The sequence below is a fragment of the Mustelus asterias genome, chromosome 16, assembly GCF_964213995.1.
Source record: "Mustelus asterias chromosome 16, sMusAst1.hap1.1, whole genome shotgun sequence".
NCBI classification, from domain to species: domain Eukaryota; kingdom Metazoa; phylum Chordata; class Chondrichthyes; order Carcharhiniformes; family Triakidae; genus Mustelus; species Mustelus asterias.
The window spans coordinates 8,857,381-8,876,841 of record NC_135816.1 but is presented as its reverse complement, the minus strand read 5'-3'; the positions used below and the strand labels follow the sequence as shown (position 1 = coordinate 8,876,841).

The 19,461-nt window shown below is 42.9% G+C and overlaps 1 pseudogene; it reads left to right on the top strand.

Moving 5' to 3' along the window:
- Positions 1–12,307: 12,307 nt before the first annotated feature.
- LOC144505440 (protocadherin gamma-A8 pseudogene) lies at positions 12,308–14,968 on the top strand (annotated as a pseudogene).
- Positions 14,969–19,461: the final 4,493 nt, after the last annotated feature.

Here is a 19,461-nt window from a genome sequence, read left to right as displayed (position 1 = left end):
TCTCATAACATTGGAAAGTGTTATTGCTGAAGCTTTAAAAATTCAAAACTGGCCGAATGGATACTTATGGTAACTTGATGCTGCCCTGAGCTGTTTAACAATGACACAAAATCGGCGGAAAACTACGACCAGATTATAACATATTACTATGATAAAGTATAAAATATTTTGCTATCCGGCAAATATTTGTAAAATAACCTGGATTAGAACGAAGTTTCGACAAAAGACTACCGAGAAACATAGAAACATAAAACATAAGCGCAGTATGAGGTCATTCGGCGCTTCGAGCCTGCTCCGCCATTAGTATGATCATGGCTGAATATACAGCTCAATAACCTAATCCCGCTTCCCCCCATATCCTTTGATCTAAGTTGCCCTAAGAGCTATGTCTAATTCCTTCAAAACAGACAATGTTTTGGTCTCAACTGCTTTCTGCGATAGTGAATTTTACAGGCTCATCAGACTCACTGGGTAAATATATTTATCCTCATCACAGTCCCTATTCTTGGACTGTGGCCCCTTGTTCTGGACACCCCCGCAATCTGCAACATCTTGCCTACATCTTTCTTGCCTAGTCCAGTTAGAATTTTATAGGGTTCTATGATATCCCCCTCATTGTTCTAAACGAATATAATCGGGAAGCCTTAATCTCCCCTTACATGTCAGAACCGCCGTGCCAGGAATCAGTCTGCTATACCTTCTCTGCACCCCTTCAATAGCAAGAACATCTTTCCTCAGATAAATAGACCAAAACTGCGCACAATATTCAGGGTGTGGCCCCACCAAGGCCCTGTATAATTGCAGCAGGACATTCCTGTTCCCGTAATCGAATCTTGTCGCTGTGAAGGTCAGAATATTATTTGCCTTCTTTACCGCTCACTGCATCTGAATGCCTACTTTCAGTGGCTGGTGTACAAGAGCATCCAGGTCACTTTGCACATTTCCCATGGCTTACCCTCAGCCAGCGTTGTGTCATCTGCAAATTTAGAAATATTACATTTAATTTACTCGTGTACATTATTAATATATATTGTGAATAGCGGAGATCCTAGCACTAGTCCCTGTGGTACCCCACGTGTCACTGTCTGCCATTTCGAAAGGACCAGTTTATCAATACGCATTGTTTCCTTTTGCCGACCTGTTGTCTCTCCATCTCAACACACTACTCTCAATCCTATGCACTTGTTTTACACAATATTCTCTCATGTGCGACTTTGAAAATCCAAACAGACCAGGCCACTGGCTCTCCCTCCTCAATTCTGCTAGTTACATTCTCAAAGAATTCCTGTGCGTTTGTTAAGCATGATTTCCATTTCGTAAATCCATGCTGATTTTGTCTGATCCTGCCGTAGTTTTCCAATTTTTCTGCTATGAAACCTTTTAAAATGGACGCGAGCATTTATTACCACTACCAATGTCACGCTGACTGGTGTATAATTCCCTGTTTCCTCTCTATCTCCTTTTAAATTGTGGGATTACATTAGCTACTCTTCAATCTGTAGGAACTGTTCCAGAGTGTATAGAATCGCGAAAGATGACCACCAATGCATCCTCCATGTTGAGAGTCACTTTTTAGGTACTCTGGGGTGTAGACTATTAGATCCTGCTCATTTATTGGCCTTCATTCCCATCAATTTCTCCAACACCATTTCCCAGCTAGAAGCATTTTCCTTCACTTCCTCTCGCTAAACCCTTTGTTCTGCAACAATTCTGGTATGTTATTTGTGTTCTCTTTCGTGAAGACAGAACCAACGTATATATTTAATTGGTCAGTCATTCCCTTTGTTCCCCATTATAAATTCCCTTTTTTTATGATTGTTCAGGACCTACATTTGTTTTCACCAATCGATTTCTCTTCACAGTTGATTAGAAGCTTTTACAATCATTTTGTATGTCCCAGGCAATCTTACTCTTGTACTCCATTTTCCCTTCCTAATAAATTCCTTTGCCCTCCTTTGTTCAATTCGAAACTCTTCCCAATCCCATGTCTACTTTTCTTTCGGGCCAGTGTGTATGCCTCAACCTTTGATCGAATACTATTCCTAATATTATCTTCTTAGCAATGGTCTGCCAACCTTTCCCATTTTATTTTTGCGCCAGATGGGAATGAACAAGTATTGCTGTTCACCCCTGCGTGTTCTGTATGTTTGCCATTGCCTATCTACTGTCGTCCCTTTAAGTAACGTTTCCCAATTCATCAGAGCCAACTCTTGCCTCATACCATCGGACGTTTCTTTATTTAGGTTCAGGATACTAGTCTCAGAAGCAACTACACCAATCTCCATCTTTATGAAGAATTCTATCATATTATGATCACTGATCTCCAGGGGCCTTACACTCAGATTACCAAATATTCCTTTCTCATTACACAATAATCAGTCTAGGATAGCGTTTTCTCTAGTTGGTTCCTCAATGTATTGGCCTAGTAAACCACTCCAGGAATTCCTCCTCTACAGTCTTGTTACTAATTTGATTCGCCCAATCTATATGCAAATCAGTCACCCATAAATACAAATGTTCATTTATTGCATGCTTCCATAATATCCTGCTTAATGCCATTTGCAGCATCTGCACTAAAATTTGGGGGTTGATATACTACCCCCCACTCACGTTTTTTTCTCTTTGATATTTCTTAGCTTTACCCATATAGATTCCACATTTCTTTCCCACTATTGCATTATTTCCTTTTCTACTAGCAATGCAACTCCACCACCTTTACCTTTTGTCTGTCATTCCTAAACACTGAACACCCTGGATGTTCAGTTTTCAACCCTGACCACCACGTACTCATTTGCCTCTAACCTCCGTCACATCATACACATTTAGATCTATTGCTGGATTAATTCATCAACTTTATTGTGGACACTCCGCATATTAAGGCACAAAACCTTAATACTTGCATTTTAACATTCCTTGTCCCATTCCCACTGTTTTTCCCTATATCCCAGGTTGATTCCGTTCCTTGATTTCTCACCCTATCATATTTCTCATTCATCTTCTTTCTTTTATTCTTATCTACCTTTGCCCTTCCTCTAACCTCTTGCCTTCGTTTCCATCCCCCGTATCATTTTACTTTAAACCCGGCCCAACCACTCCAGCAAATACTCACCTTCGGACATCAGTCCTAGTCCTGCCCAGGTGCAACCCGTCCAATTTCAACTGGCCCCATCTCCCCCAGGACCGTTCCTGACATCCCAGGAATCTGACTCCTTCCCCTTTGCATCATTCTTTCACCCATGCATGCATCTGGCATGTACTATTTTTTTCTGCTCTGACCATGGTGGCGGCACGGTGGCACAGTGGTTAGCACTACTGCCTCACAGCGCCATTGACCTGAGTTTGATTCCTGGCTTGTGTCACTGTCTGTGGAGTCTGCACGTTCTCCCCGTGTCTGCGTGTGTTTCCTCCGGGTGCTCCAGTTTCCTCCCACAGTAAAAAGATGTGTGCCTTAAGTTGATTGGCCATCTAAATTGTCCCTTAGTGTCAGGGGGACCAACTAAGGTAAATGCATGGGGTTGAGGGGATAGGGTGAGAGTGTGGTCAGTGCAGGCGCAATGGGCCATCTGGCCTCCTTCTGCACTATAGGATTCTATGATTACGTGGCACTGGTGTTAATCCTGAGAGCACGATCTTTGAGGTCTTTCTCTTCAACTTATTTCCCAATTCCTGACATTCTACTTTTAGCTCCTCGTTCTTTTTTAAATTTACTGTGTGCACCATAACCATCGGCTGTTAACTCCGCCCCCACGCCATCCCACTCCACAGTGTTCTGTCGCCGCTCTGAGACAACCTTGACCCCAAAACCTGCGAGGCAACATATCATCCTCGAGCCTCGTTTGCAACCACAGACATGCCTGTCTATTCCCCTTACTATTGAAACCTCTATAGCACTTTTTACTCCTCCTCTGTCCAGCAGAGCCAACCATGGTGGAATGTGTTTGGATGTTGGTGCTTTCCCGTGAGAGGCCATCCCCCTGAACAGTATCCAAAATGGTCTATTTCTTTTGAAGGGGAATAGTCACGAGTGATTTTTGCACTTCCCGTCTAGTCCTCTTGCTCTGCCTGATAGTAACCCATTTCCTTCCTGCCTGTCGAGTCTTCATCTGCATTATGACCACCTCTCCATTCGTGCTCTCCACAATGCTCTCTGCCTCACCGATGCTGCACAGTTCCCCCAGGTGCTACTCCAGCTCTAATACCCAGGCTTCCAGCAGCTGCATCTGGAGACACTTCTTGCACACATACTGGCTCTGGGTGTTGGAAATGTTCCAGGCTTTCCACACAGGGCAGGAGGAGCAACTATCGCTTTGAGCTCTCCTGCCAGGACTTATCCCTTTGTTGAAATTTAGGAAGATGCGTAAAATGACATAACCTCGGGCTCCTTTCCTCTGGTCCCCGTAACTACAACCTATAAAACACAAAATAAGGACCTTACAAATTATAATTTAAAAAATGTAGTAAATATTAACTCTAACGTTCTCAGCCAATCTGCTGATTCCACTCCCCCTGTTTCAAATTTGAATCCTGGCGTCGTCATGGGATCTCCAAAGTCCAAGCTAGGAATCTGCTCTCAGATTAACACTTTCTTGTACTCTGTAATACCCCCGGCTCTACTCTCAGTCTCTCTTTTTTTGTTGCTTTTTTCTTCCTGGATCCACTCTCTTTATCTTATGTTTTTTTATTTTCTACCTTATTTCACTTGAAATTGATTTAACTTTCATATTTCTAGACGTACTTATGGAAATTCAAGGAGCTACTTTATAAATGATACTTTTTTTAGTTTAAACCATTTAAACAAAATCCCTGACAACTTTTCACCAACCAAATAATTTACCGTTTTCCTGTAAGATCACTCCTGGGTTTCTTTTTCAAACTCATCTGGCTGCCCAGTACAGGTGACCTCGACAGGCCAGGCAGTCTCTGCTCCGAGAAGGTAAGTCACACGATTTATATGACTACAGTAATATTCTGCAATCACAAGGTACACAGAATTGCATTGTTAGCATAGAATGTCCAACACAGAAACAGGGATTTCGCTCCAAAAGGTCCATGGAGTTGTTTATGCTCCACACCAATCTCTCCCTCCTTTTGTTATCAAATTCTGTCGGCATAATTTTTCTAACTGCCGCTGGGAAGTAGTTTGGTTTAGCACTGACGTTATGTTGATCATAAATCTGGGTCGAAGACAGAATATCAACAAAGACAATGAGACTTACAGCCTCCAAGGGTGTTCTTAAAAAAGCCATCAAAACTCAAGATATATTTTTGTTTGAACAGAGCTGAAGGTTTGAACTTCTGCTCCCCAGCCCAGTAAAACAAGATGGATCAAAATCCCACAATGGCGCTCGGAGAAGACTATGTCAATCTTATCAATTCACTGGTCAGAACGTACGATTCATAACTTGCAACATGCCTACACACATTTTTGATTGGATTTGTTTTGATTTGTATTAGTATGCAGTGAGAAGTATTGTTTCTTGCGCGCTATACAGACAAAGCAGAACGTACATAGAGAAGGAAAAGAGAGAATGCAGAATGTAGTATTACAGTCATAGCTAGGATGGAGAGAAAGATCAACTTAATATGAGGTATTTAAAGGACTGATGGCAACAGGGAAGAAGCTGTTCTTGAGTGGGTGGTACGTGACTTCAGACTTTTGTATATTTTCCCTCACGGAAGATCGTGGCAGAGTGTATGTCCGGCGTGCGTGGGGTCCTTGAAAATGCTGGCTGTTTTTCCAAGGCACCGCAAAGTGCAGACAGATTCAATCGATGGGACATTCGTTTGCGTGATGGACTGGGCTTCGTTCACGACCCTTTGTAGTTTCTTCATGTAGTTTGGAGATGCGTTTTGTAGGAATAATGGTGCTCCTCCAGGTACCCCATCCGGGCCAGTCGCTTTTTGTGGGTTGAGTTTCAAGAAGACTGACCTGACGTTTGCGATGATTCGGCCAAGTCTTCCAGGGTAGAAGGTGTCCACTCGCTGACATCTTGCTCAAAATGGGCATAGATTGCATTGAGCTTTTCGGGGAGGGGTGCATTGATGGCGGCGAATCTACATGCCTTCACGAATATCAGAGCTGTACTCCGGGAGGACACCTTGGAGGGCTCATACAGCGAGGCAATATGGGTAGAGCTCAGGAATAGGAAAGGTGTAGTCACAATGTGGGGGTTTACTATAGGCCACCCGACTGCCAGCGGGAGATTGAGGAACAGATATGTCGGCAGATTTTGGCAAGGTGTAAAAGTAACAGGGTTGTTGTGGTGGGAGATTTTAGTTTCCCCGATATTGACTGGGACTCAGTGTTAGGGGCGTGAATGGGGCCGAGTTTGTAAGGACCATCCAGGGGGGCTTCCTGAAACAGTATGTAGATAGTCCAACTAAGGAAGGGGCTATACTGGACCTGGTATTGGGGAATGAGCCCAGCCAGGTGGTCGATGTTTCAGTAGGGGAGCAGTTCGGGACAGTGACCACAACTCAGTAAGCTTTAAGGTACTGATGGATAAAGATAAGTGCAGTCCTCAAGTTAAGGTGCTAAATTGGGAAAATGCTAATTACAACAATATTAGGCAGGAACTGAAGAATGTAGATTGGGGGCAGATGTTTCAGGGCAAATCAACATCTGGCATGTGGGAGACTTTCAAGTGTAAGTTGATAGGGATTCAGGACCGGTACATTCCTGTAAGGGTGAAGGATAATTATGGCACGTTTTGGGAATCTTGGATAACGAGAGATATTGTGAGCCTAGTCAAAGAGAAAAAGGAAACATTTGTCAAACCTAGGAGGCTGGGAACACAGGAAGCAAGTTTGGAATACAAGAAAAGTAGAAAGAAACTTAAGCAACGAGTAAGAAGGGCTAAAAAGGGGTCATGAAAAAGCATTGGCCAGCAGGATTAAGGAAAATCCCAAGGCTTTTTATACATATATAAAGAGCAAGAGGGTAGGGAGAGGGTTGGTCCACTCAAGGACAAGGGAGGGAATCTATGTGTGGAGCCAGAGGAAATGGGTGAGGTATTAAATGAGTACTTTGCGTCAGTATTCACCAAAGAGAAGGACTTGGTGGATGATGAGTCTGGGAAACGATGTGTAGATAGTTTGAGTCATGTTGAGATCAAAAAGGAGGAGGTATTGTGGTTCTTGAGAAACATTAAGGTAGACAAGTCTGCAGGGGTTGATGGCATATACCCCAGAATACTGAGAGAGGCAAGGGAGTAAATTGCTGGGGCCTTGAGAGAAATCTTTATATCCTCACTGGCTACAGGAAAGGTCCCAGAGGATTGGAGAATAGCCATTGTTGTTCCTTTGTTTAAGAAAGGTAGCAAGAATAATCCAGGCAATTACAGGCTGGTGAGCCTTACATCGGTGGTAGGAAAATTATTGAAGTGGATTCTTCGAAACAGGATTTATTCCACATGGAAATAAGTGGACGTATTAGTGAGAGGCAACATGGTTTTGTGAAGGGGAGGCCGTGTCTCACGAACTTGATCGAGTTTTTTGAGGAAGTGACAAAGATGATTGATGAGGGTAGGGCAATGAATGTTGTCCACATGGACTTCAGTAAGGCCTTTGACAAGATCCCTCATGGCAGACTGGTGCAGAAGGTGGAGTCGTATGGGATCAGAGGTGAGCTGGCAAGGTGGATACAAAATTGGCTCGGTCAAAGAACAGAGTAAGAAGTCTCACAACACCAGGTTAAAGTCCAACATGTTTATTTGGTAGCAAAAGCCACCAGCTTTCGGAGCGCTGCTCCTTCGTCAGGTAAGTGGGAGTTCTGTTCACAAACAGGGCATGTAAAGACACAAACTCAATTTACAAAATAATGGTTGGAATGCGAGTCTTTACAGGTAATCAAGTCTTAAAGGTACAGACAATGTGAGTGGAGAGAGGGTTAAGCACAGGTTAAAAAGATGTGCATGGTCTCCAGCCAGGACAGTTAGTGAGATTTTGCAAACCCAGGCAAGTCATGGGGGTTACAGATAGTGTGACATGAACCCAAGATCCCGTTTGAGGCCGTCCTCATGTGTGCGGAACTTGGCTATCAGTCTCTGCTCCACGACTCTGCATTGTCGTGTGTCGTGAAGGCCGCCTTGGAGAACGCTTACCCAAAGATCAGAGGCCGAATACCCGTGACCGCTGAAGTGTTCCCCATCAGGAAGAGAACACTCTTGCCTGGTGATTGTCTAGCGGTGTTCATTCATCCATTGTCATAGCGTCTGCATGGTCTCCCCAATGTACCATGCCTCAGCACATCCTTTCCTGCAGCGTATCAGGTCGACAACGTTGGCCGAGTTGCAAGAGTATGTACCGTGTACCTGGTGGATGGTGTTCTCACGTGAGATGTTGGCATCTGTGTCGATGATCCGGAATGTCTTGCAGAGGTTGCTGTGTCAGGTCAAAGAAGACAGAGGGTAGCAGTGGAAGGGTGCATTTCTGAATGGAGGGCTGTGACAAGTGGTGTTCCTCAGGGATCAGTGCTGGGACCTTTGCTGTTTGTAATATATATAAGTGATTTGGAGGAAAATGTAACTGGATTGATTAGTAAGTTTGCGGATGACACAAAGGTTGGTGGATTTGCGGATAGCGATGAGGACCATTAGAGGATACAGCAGGATATAGATCAGTTGGAGACTTGGGCGGAGAGATGGCAGATGGAGTTTAGCCCGGACAAATGTGAGGTAATGCATTTTGGAAGGTCTAATACAGATAGGAAATATACAGTAAATGGAAGAACCCTGAAGAGCATTGATAGGCAAAGGGATCTGGGTGTACAGGTACACAGGTCACTGAAAGTGGCAATGCAGGTGGAGAAGGTCGTCAAGAAGGCATACGGCATGCTTGCCTTCATCGGCTAGGGTATTGAGTTTAAAAATTGGCAAGTCATGTTGCAGCTTTATAGAACTTTAGTTAGGCTGCACTTGGAATATAGTGTTCAATTCTGATCGCCACATTACGAGAAGGATGTGGAGACTTTGGAGAGGGTACAGAAAATATTTACCAGGATGTTGCCTGGTCTGCAGGGCATCAGCTATGAGGAGAGGTTGGACAAACTTTGTTTGTTCTCACTGGAGTGACGGAGGTTGAGGCAAGACCTGATAGAAATCTACAAGATTATGAGAGGCATCGATAGAGTGGCTAGTCAGAAGCTTTTTCCCAGGGTGGAAGAGTCAATTACTAGGGGGCATAGGTTTAGGGTGCAAGGGGCAAGGTTTAAAAGAGATGTACGAGGCAGATGTTTTACACAGAGAGTGGTGGGTTCCTGGAACCCGCTGTCGGGGGAAGTAGTGGCAGCGGATACGGTAGTGACTTTTAAGGGACGTCTTGACAAGTACACGAATGAGATGGGAATAGAGGGATATGGTCCCTGGAAGGGTAAGGGGTTTTAGTTAAGTCGAGCAGCGTGGTCGGTGCAGGCTTGGAGGGCCGATTCCTGTGCCATACTTTTCTTTGTTCTAGGCTGTCTTGCAGACCTTGCCATAGTTAGTGGGAGACTGTGTGGCTAGACTGGGACTCTAGCTTAGTCCGGTACTGTCTTTTGGCATCATTGATACATCTCCATATCTGTATTTCTTGTATAGGTCAGGGTCACCTGACTCAAACGCCTCAGATATTCCCTTCAGCAAGCAGTGGGTATCATTGTTCATCTATGGTTTCCGGTTAGGAATCACATGGATTTGCTTCTTTGGCACACTGTCTTCTACACATCTACTAATGAAGTCAGGTACTTGATCAGGTTAGTCGCTGAATTTTTAAATATTGATCAGTTCTGTAGGAGATCATCCGATTCCTCAGGCCAACATTGTGCGATTCTCCTGGTTCAGTTCTTCTTCTAAGAGGGGAAGAGGAGCACAGCCTCGTGGTCTGATTTGCCAAAGTATTTTATGTTTGTATAGTAGTGGTCTATGTTTGCGCCTCTGGTACATCCTTGAGCTGGGCCTGATTGAAGTCCCGATGACTATGGACAAGAAGCCTCGGGATGTTGTTTCAAGGCTTTTTGTGGTGGTATATATTTTGTCCAGCGTGGTCTTCCCTGCCCAGTGAAGCAGTTGAGGCTACCACATTGAATGTTTTTAAGGCAAGGATAGATAACTTTTTGAACAGTAAAGGAATTAAGGATTATGGTCAGCGGGCGGGTAAGTGGAGCTGAGTCAACAAAAAGATCAACGGTGATCTTATTGAATGGCGGAGCAGGCTCAAGGGGCCAGATGGCCTACTCCTGCTCCTAGTTCTTATGTTCTTGTGTTCTTCTGACTTCTTCACACAAAGGGTTGTGAATCTGTGGAATTCCCTGCCCAGTGAAGCAATTGAGGCTACCTCATTAAAATTTTTTAAGGCAAGGATAGATAAATCTTTGAACAGTAAAGGAATTAAAGGTTATGGTGAGCGGGCGGGTAAGTGGAGCTGAGTCCACAAAAAGATCAACGATGATCTTATTGAATGGCAGAGCAGGCTCGAGGGGCCAGATGGCCTACTCCTGCTCTTAATTCTTATGTTCTTATGTCTTCTCATCCACATGGGCTGGAATGTAAACTGCTGTCAGGATAATAGAGTTGAAGTTCCGCGGAAGGAGTAGGGGCACATTTCAGGGTCAGGTATTCTAAGTCTGGGAGCAGAAACTCGGCAGTATTACTACGTCTATGCACGAAGATCTGTTGATTAGAAGGCAGACCCCACCTCCTTTATCCTTGCCTGAGGCCGCTGTATGGTTCATTCAGTGGATTGAGAAGCCCTCTCGTTGCAAGGCACAGGAGTAGACAGTTGGGATGTTTGCCTGATTATTACATTTGTGAAGCTGTTAAGACATTCATATTGCATAGCGTGGGGTCTCAATTTGAGTGGTCAATAGATGAACATTTTTCGAGGGTACAGAACGTTAGACGGAGTGCTCACTAGACTGATATTATGCAAGCTGTGAAATGATGAATGCTTACAGAAGTTAAACGTTCACAGTGCACGGAGAAGATAATTTGAGAAAAGACAACATTCACAAAAGCAGAGGGTGATTTTAATCAAAGCAGCCAAGTAACAAAGGGTGACAATTTTTTACATGAGAGCGAATAGTTTTTATATAAAAACACGATTTTGAACCCTGGAATTGTACTTTCCGTAATCTCAATTCGAATCTCATTCCCGTTATGTTTACGCTCTTTGCGCTCTCTTTATTGTTAGTTTATGATTCCCAGGGGCTGTGATCAGGCATAAACATATTCAGAATCTCCAAATTATCGTCTGTTGCAATAGTTCTGAGTGCTGGATGCATTCAGAATATTCTCTGTAACAATTATGTGGAATGTCCGACCCACCGAACACAATTTGATTAATATTATAATCAATATAGCCAGCAGGGAAATGTGACAAATATGTGCCAATGACACGCTCACCAACATCAAAATCATATTTCATTTAGGATTACCTGCATTCTGAGCATTACGTTAGAAATCCAAGCATAATTGCTACATAGATTGTCTTAATTGCTTATCTTAGCATTTGTTTTAGTTACCCTGGTTCATATTCCTTCTGAATTATTTCTGCATATCCGTCGCCACTTATTCCAAATGTTTAATAATTTCCTGTAATTCTGTTATCTGTTTCTCCTACTGTTAATAATCATGATAAGGCCAAATGGAGCTATAAATCAACGCTACGTGAGGTATTTCAAATCGGTCAGATACTTCACATATCTTATTGATGTCTGTTTGCAAAAGCATATTTCTTATTGGTCTACAGATCAATGTTTTCTGAATAATCTTAAAGTGCTTTGGTCAAAAATAATTAAGAGTAGATTCAAAAGACGATTACATATCTGTATCTGGATAAAGGATACTGACAGCATTTAAAAGTACTTCACGAAAGCTGTCGAAAACTCATAGTTTGAAAATAATTAGGAGAAGACGGTCATTGATACAATGATGTGTATGGAACCTTTTACTTCATAAAACAGGATCATCTGGTGTTACGTGGGACAAACATATGATGCCGCTGTAACAAATATTGAAATTGTCTAGTCGCAGATTATATGACGAAGAAATAAATGGAAAGACTCAACATTATAATTCCATTACATTTGAAAGGAGCAGTGATTGCCGATATAGAAAGGCTGCTAATCGGAAATTTATGCCATTGTGTGCGTATTTTGGTTGTACACTGTTAAAAGGATAAACGGGATTGAAGACCCTCAAATCAGAAACTGTGCCGCTTTAAGAAAAAAACTGGTATAATCATAGGCAGGGACTCAGTGTCGCTGTGGTCCAATTAGGATCTCACATCCAACCAGAGATCTATTGCTCCTCCTCTCGCACAGAACCAGAACAGGAACAGAAAGGCAATCACTGCCTGCGTTCATTCTGTGGAAAGTCTCTGTCAATTCACTGGGTATCCCGGGGTTAAGGTATTTTGTAGATTATGCGATCGGGAAGAGCTTGAGCTTAATAGACTGCCGGTTTATTTTTGCACGTCTCCAAATATAACAGGCAATGGCAGAGCCACGGTTAACCAACGCCTTAAAATTCAGACGAACGCAATTTGAAATAATTTTCCTTCTTTTTGTATCGGATCTGGTTTTCGGGAAAATTCATTACTCTATTTGCGAAGAAATGGAGTCTGTCGCTTTTGTTGGGAATGTCGCTGAAGATTTGGGGTTGAACATTCGGAGGTTGTCAGCTCGAAAATTCCGACTAACCTCAGCTGATAAAAGGCAGTGTTTGGAGGTGAATTCAGAAACCGGCATTTTATTTGCTAAGGAAAGGATAGATAGAGAGCAGCTGTGTGGGCAGATGCCAGGTTGTCTCCTTTCTTTCGAGATTGTGGTGGAAGAGCCTTTGGAGATGTATCGCGGTGAGGTGGAGATTCTTGATATAAATGATAATTCGCCCAGCTTCCCGGAGAGTGCCATTTTCTTACAAATGCCCGAAAGCATACTGCCAGGCTCCAGTTTTCCGCTAGAGAGCGCGCTTGATCCAGACGTGGGGACAAATACAGTCACCGGTTACAACATCAGCCCCAATGAGAACTTCGGCCTTAAAGTGGAGACTGAAGAAGACGGTAGTAAAATTGTCGAGTTGTTATTGGAGAAAGCATTGGACCGCGAACGGCAGTCATCGTTTCAGTTGATGCTGACGGCCACTGACGGAGGGAGCCCTCCTAGATCGGGAGTCGCTCGGATTCTCATCACTGTGCTGGACAGCAACGACAATGCGCCTGCGTTCGATAGCAAGGTCTACAAGGTCAGCCTGATGGAGAATTCACCCAGGGGAACCTTGGTGGTTTCAGTCCATGCAACTGATCCTGACGAAGGCCCGAATGCGGAGGTAACTTATTCTTTCAGTAACCGCGTTTCACGGAAAATGCAAGAACTGTTTAGTTTGGATGCGCGAACAGGAGAGATTCGGGTTCAAGGCAGAATTGATTATGAAGAAGCAAAAAGTTACTCACTTGATGTTCAAGCTGTCGACAATGGTTCACCGGCAAATGCAGGACGTTCCAAAGTACAGGTTAATGTAATTAATATGAATGACAATGCACCTGAGATATTGTTAAAGTCCTTGTCTCATGTGGTCCCTGAAGATGCTACTCCCGGGACTGTGACAGCGCTGATCAACGTAATCGATCGCGATTCTGGAAAAAACGGAGAGGTGAACTGTGAGATCCAAAAGAACGTTCCCTTTAAATTGCAAACATTTTCTAGTGGTCATTTTAAATTAATAACCAGTGACATGTTGGATCGTGAAATCACCTCTTTATACAACATTGCAATTTTAGCCAAGGACTCGGGATCTCCTCCGCTATCAACAAACAAAACCATCAAAATATCTGTTTCTGATATAAACGATAACGCCCCAAGGTTTCCTCGCCCCGTAGACACAGTGTATGTGATGGAGAACAACGCTCCTGGTGCTTCCATTTTCACAGTGACTGCCTTCGATCCTGATCTAGATCAGAATTCCTACATCACTTACTCTTTCACAGAAACACGTATCCAAGATTTGCCATTGTCAAATTACCTCACTCTTAATTCGATGAACGGCACCATTTACGCACTGCGCTCTTTTGACTACGAACAAGTCAAAAACTTCCAGATTCAAGTGCAAGTCCGAGACGCTGGCGTTCCCTCTCTGAGCAGCAGCGCACCATTGAATGTGATCATCCTGGATCAAAATGACAACGCGCCAGTCATTGTTTCACCTTCAGCACAGAGCGGGTCAGCAGCAGTGGAGATTGTGCCTCAGACAGCGGCTCAGGGCTACTTGGTCACCAAGATAATCGCAATTGATGCTGATTCTGGTCAGAACGCACGGCTCCACTATCAGGTGCTGAAAGCCACTGATCCCAGTTTGTTCAGCCTGGGGCAGAACACGGGAGAAATCAGAACAGCGCGAGGAATTTTGGAGCCGGATGCCATCTCTCAAACTCTGGTCATCTTGGTGAAGGATAATGGACAGCCGAGTCTCTCCAGCACGGTTACAATCAACTTTTCAATCCTGGGCAATATTACTGAAATTTACTCGGAAAGTCGCAACTTAGTGACAAATCCTGAATATGACTCTGATATAAATCTTTATTTAATTGTTATTTTAGGTTCAACTTCCTTTATATTTCTTGTAACCATCATTTTGTTGATTGGCATCAAGTGTAAACAGGACAGAAATACTATTGAAGATTACAACTCCCCAAGTTGTTGCTATCGACTGGACGATTCTCACAGTGATTTTCACCCGAGACCTACACTGAAAGAATCTTTAAATTATACTGCGGCTGGAGATATTGTTCGCATGCCTGAAACGCACCATTATGCAGTTTGTCTGTCTCCGGAATCAGCCAAAAGCGATTTTCTGTATTTGAAGCCGTACACACCGTCCCATTCTCAGGAACAATGTTAGATTCCAAATGTTTGATAACATTGAGGCAAAGTTAAATTACTGGCAGCGTTTGCTAACTCCGTCCCTGCCCCGTGATTTTCTTTAAACCTTTTCGTTTTGAGGATCTTTATTGTGGAAAGAGAGGATCGTTCTTGTGATGCACTGCCAGTGTTAATCAAATGATATGGTGCGAAATAAAAGGTGCCATGATACTACAGCCACCCGTCTGGATCTGGTATTATTTAGCTGGGACGGGAAGGTGGCAGACGATATATTCACTGGCTACACATTTGGGTTTGTTGTAAGGTCAGCTCCACAATTGACCTTCGGTCATTAGTGCCTGAATGCACTTCGAGAATGTCCCTTCACAGTTTGCTGTTTTAAAAGCCAACACAAGCGATTAGAAGATCCCTATTCCTTCATAACATTGACAATGTTAATGGGTGAGACTGCAAAATTTAATAGCCGGCCCAATGGATTCTAATGGTGACTTGGGCAGCAGAGTAGCACGGTGGCACAGTGGTTAGCACTGCTGCCTCACAGTGCCAGAGACCCAGGTTCTATTCCAGCCTTGGGTCACTGTCTGTGCAGAATCTTCACATTCTCCCCCTGTCTGTGTGGGTTTCCTCTGGGTGTTCTAGGTTCCTCCCACAGTCCGAAAACTGTGCTGGTCAGGTGCTTTGCCCTGACTAAATTGTCCCTCAGTTTACCCAAACGAGCTCTGTAGTGTGGGGATTAGGGGATTTTCATAGTAACATCGTTACAGTATTAATGTAAGTCTGCGTGTGACAAATAAATGACCTTTGACTGCCACATAGATGCTTACATTACATTGTTTAACAATCAGATGAAATTGGCGTAAAACTGCGAAGTGTAACATATTAATGTGATAAAGAAGAATATATATTGGGAACCTGTAAATATAAAAAGCGAGATAAGAAGTAAGGGTCCAAAAATACTATTTAACCTCCATGAGTCACACGATCCCAATAATTAGGCTAATATTGTTGCAGTTAGAGGTTACAGAGAATGGCATAATGTACGTAGAGTGAACAACACAGATACAGGACTTGCGGTCCAATAGGTCCATGTAGGTGATTATACACCACACCATCCTCCTCCCACCTTTAGTTATCAAACCCAATCAGCATACTTTTTAAAAAGTATTGCTCGGAAGTAATTTGTTTCAGCACTGACATTAAGTTGATCGTAAATTGTGGTCTAAGGCTGAACCTCAGCGAAGACAATAGGATTTAGCGCTCCAAAGCAGTTTTTAAAAAGGGAACAAAATTCTGAAGTATTTTTTGTCAGAATAAAGCTAAAGGTTTGAACTTCTGCAGTCCAGCCCGCAACTGCGCAGTAAAATGATTTGCACCAAAATCATGCTGACGGTGTAGATGGAGAATAGCCTGGCACCAGAGATTATGCGAATCTTTTTAGTCCACTGGGCTGAAAATACGATTCGGAACTTGCAACATAGCTGTACATGCACTCGACAGTTGGTGGGACATTCACCTGATTATTAGGTTTGTGGATGTGTTAACACATTCATTTTAAATAGCGCGGTGTCTCATTTGAATGGTCAATAGGTGAATATTGGTCGAGAGTACTGATCATTTGCTGGTAGGTGCGAGACAGGGTGTCCCGAGACTGGTATTAGTCAAAGTGTGAAACGATAAGTACTTACAGAAGCAGAACGTTCACAGTGCATGGAGAAGGCAATATGTGTGAAATCAAAACTCACGAAGGGTGAAATTAATCAAATCAACTAAGAGACAGAAACCACTGACATTTCATTAAAAGGGATAGTTTCAAGATTCCTATCAAAAATGATTTTAAGCGAGTGACAGTTGTGAAATGGGAGTGAGTTTCTCTGAGGATGAGTGAAGCTTGAAGTTTCACTGGGAATCCAAGTTTCAATTTCAATGTCCAGTTTCCGAACAATAAAACCAATTCTGTTGTTCTGGAAAAAATGAATTGCCAATTCCTGTTAAAATTACTTTATATTAGTTTAAGTTTTGTCAGTTTAATGCAGAATAATATATTTATTTAAAACCACAATTTTGAACGCTGGAGTTATTTTTTCAGTAATGTTATTTGGTAAGTCATTCTCGTTACGTTTATGCGTTTTGTGCTCTCTTTATTGTTAGTATATGATTGTCGTGGGTTGTAATCAGGCATAAACATATCCAGAATCTACAAAAAGTGATCTGGCGCAATAGTTCATAAATAATGAATGCATTCAGAATATTCTAGTGTCTGACTCATTCAACACAGTTTGAAAGGACGACTGGGTGGCATGCTGGTTAGCATTGCTGCCTCATAATGCCAGGGACCCACGTTCGATTCCTGGCTTGGGTGATTGTCCGTGTGGAGTTTGCACGTTCTCCCCATGTCTACGTGGGTTTCCTCTGGGTGCTCATGTTTCATCCGACAGACCAAAAGACGTGCTGGTTAAGTGCATGGGACATGTTTAATTCTCCCTTAGTATACTTGAACAGGCGCCGGGATGTGGTGACCAGGGGGTTTTCACAGTGGCTTCATTGCAGCTTTAATGTAAGCCGAATTGTGACACTAATAAGTAAACTTAAAAACTTAATATTATAATCAAAATAACCAGCAGGCAAATGAAGCAAATGTGTGTCAACCACCAACATCAGAATCATATTGCATTGGAAAGAAAATGCATTCTGAGCATTACATCACTCACCAGTTGAAGGAGCAGTGCTCCGAAAGCTCGTGATTCCAAGAAAACCTGTTGGACTTTAAACTGGTGTTTTGAGACGTCCGACTGTGCCCACCCCAGTCGAACGCCGGCATCTCCACATTATGGCTACATTTGGAAATCCGAGCATAATTGCTATACAGAATGATGGTTGTTTATCTTAGTATTTGTTTCAGATTGTTTATCAAAGGATATTTAATCAAATATTCATTGTTGCACACCTGACGTGCATGGTAACAGCGATGATTCACGTATTATTTTATATATTTTTTCCGTTTTCGTTGCCATTTATTCCAAATATTTATTCTTTTTCAGTATTTCAGATTTCCAAGTCTCCCCCTGTTAATAATCGTGATGAGGGTAAATGGAGCCAGAAGCCAGCGATACATGGAGTATCCAAAGCATTCTTTCTGGTTGCATCACAGCTTGGTATGCCTCCTGCTCTGCCCAAGACCGCAAGAAACTACAAAAGGTCGTAAATGTAGCCCAATCCATCACGCAAACCAGCCTCCCATCCACTAACTCTGCCTACACCTCCCGCGGCCTCGGCTAAAGCAATCAGCATAATCATGGACTCCATGCACCCCGGATATTCTCTCTAACACCTTCTTCCGTCGGGAAAAAGATACAAAAGTTTGAGGTCAAGCACCTACCGATTCATGAACAGCTTCTTCCCTGCTGCCATCAGACTTTTGAATGGACCTACCTTGAATTAAGTTGATCTTTCTCTGCACCCTTGCTGTGACTGTACCACTACATTCTGCACTCTCTCCTTTCTTTCTCTGTGAAAGGTATGCTTTGCCTGTCTCGTGCGCAAGAAACAGTAATTTTCACTATATACTAATACATGTGACAATAGTGAATCAGATCAAATCAAATGAAAATTGGCTCACATAATTCACAGAGTAAGAAGTCTCATACCTCCTTCATCTGGTGAGGGAAGGAGCAGCACTCCGAAAGCTCGTGCAACCAAATAAACCTGTTGGACTTTAACCTGGGGTGTTGTGAGACTTCTTACTATTCCCACCCCAGTCCAATGCCTGCATCTCCACATCATCATTCACATATCTTGAAGATTTATGTTTGGGAAATAATCCATTTTATTGTTTAAAAACTAACTGAATTCGAAATAACCTTGAAATGCTGTGCACAAGAATAATTAAGATTATATTGAAAATACTTTACAATTTCTGCACCTGGGCAGGGGACCCTGAAAGGCAGAAAACCGTCGAAACACACATCATAGTTACAAAATAATTAAGAGAAGACGGTCATTAAAACATTGATGGGTACGGATCCTTTTCCTTTGCAAAACAGGATTATCTGGTGATAGGTGGAAAAATACATATGGTGTTGCCGTGACAAATATGGAAATTGTTATGTCGCAGATTATATGCTGAGAAAGCGAATGGAAACTCCAACATAATAATTCCCCCTTGCATTTGAAATGAGCAGCTATGGCCCATATAGAAACGGTGCTAATTTATGTCATTGTGCCCGTATTTTGGTTGTACACTGTTAAAAGGATAAACGGGATTGAAGACCTTCACATCAGCAACTGTGCAGCTTTAAGAAAAAAACTGTTGCAACCTTCGGCAAGGACTCACAGTGTCGCTGTGGACCAATGAGGATCTCAAATCCAACCAGAGATCTATTGCTCCTCCTCCGGCACAGAACAAGGACAGGAACAGAAAGGCAATCATTGCCTGCGTTCATTTTGTGGAAAGGTCTCTGTCAATTCGCTCGGCATTCTGATTTAAGGTATTTTGTAGATTCTGCGATCGGAAAGCGCTTGATCTTCACGGACTGCTGGTTTATATTTGCAAATATAACAGGTAATGGCAGAGCCACGGTTAACTAACGCCTTAAAATTCAGGCAATTGA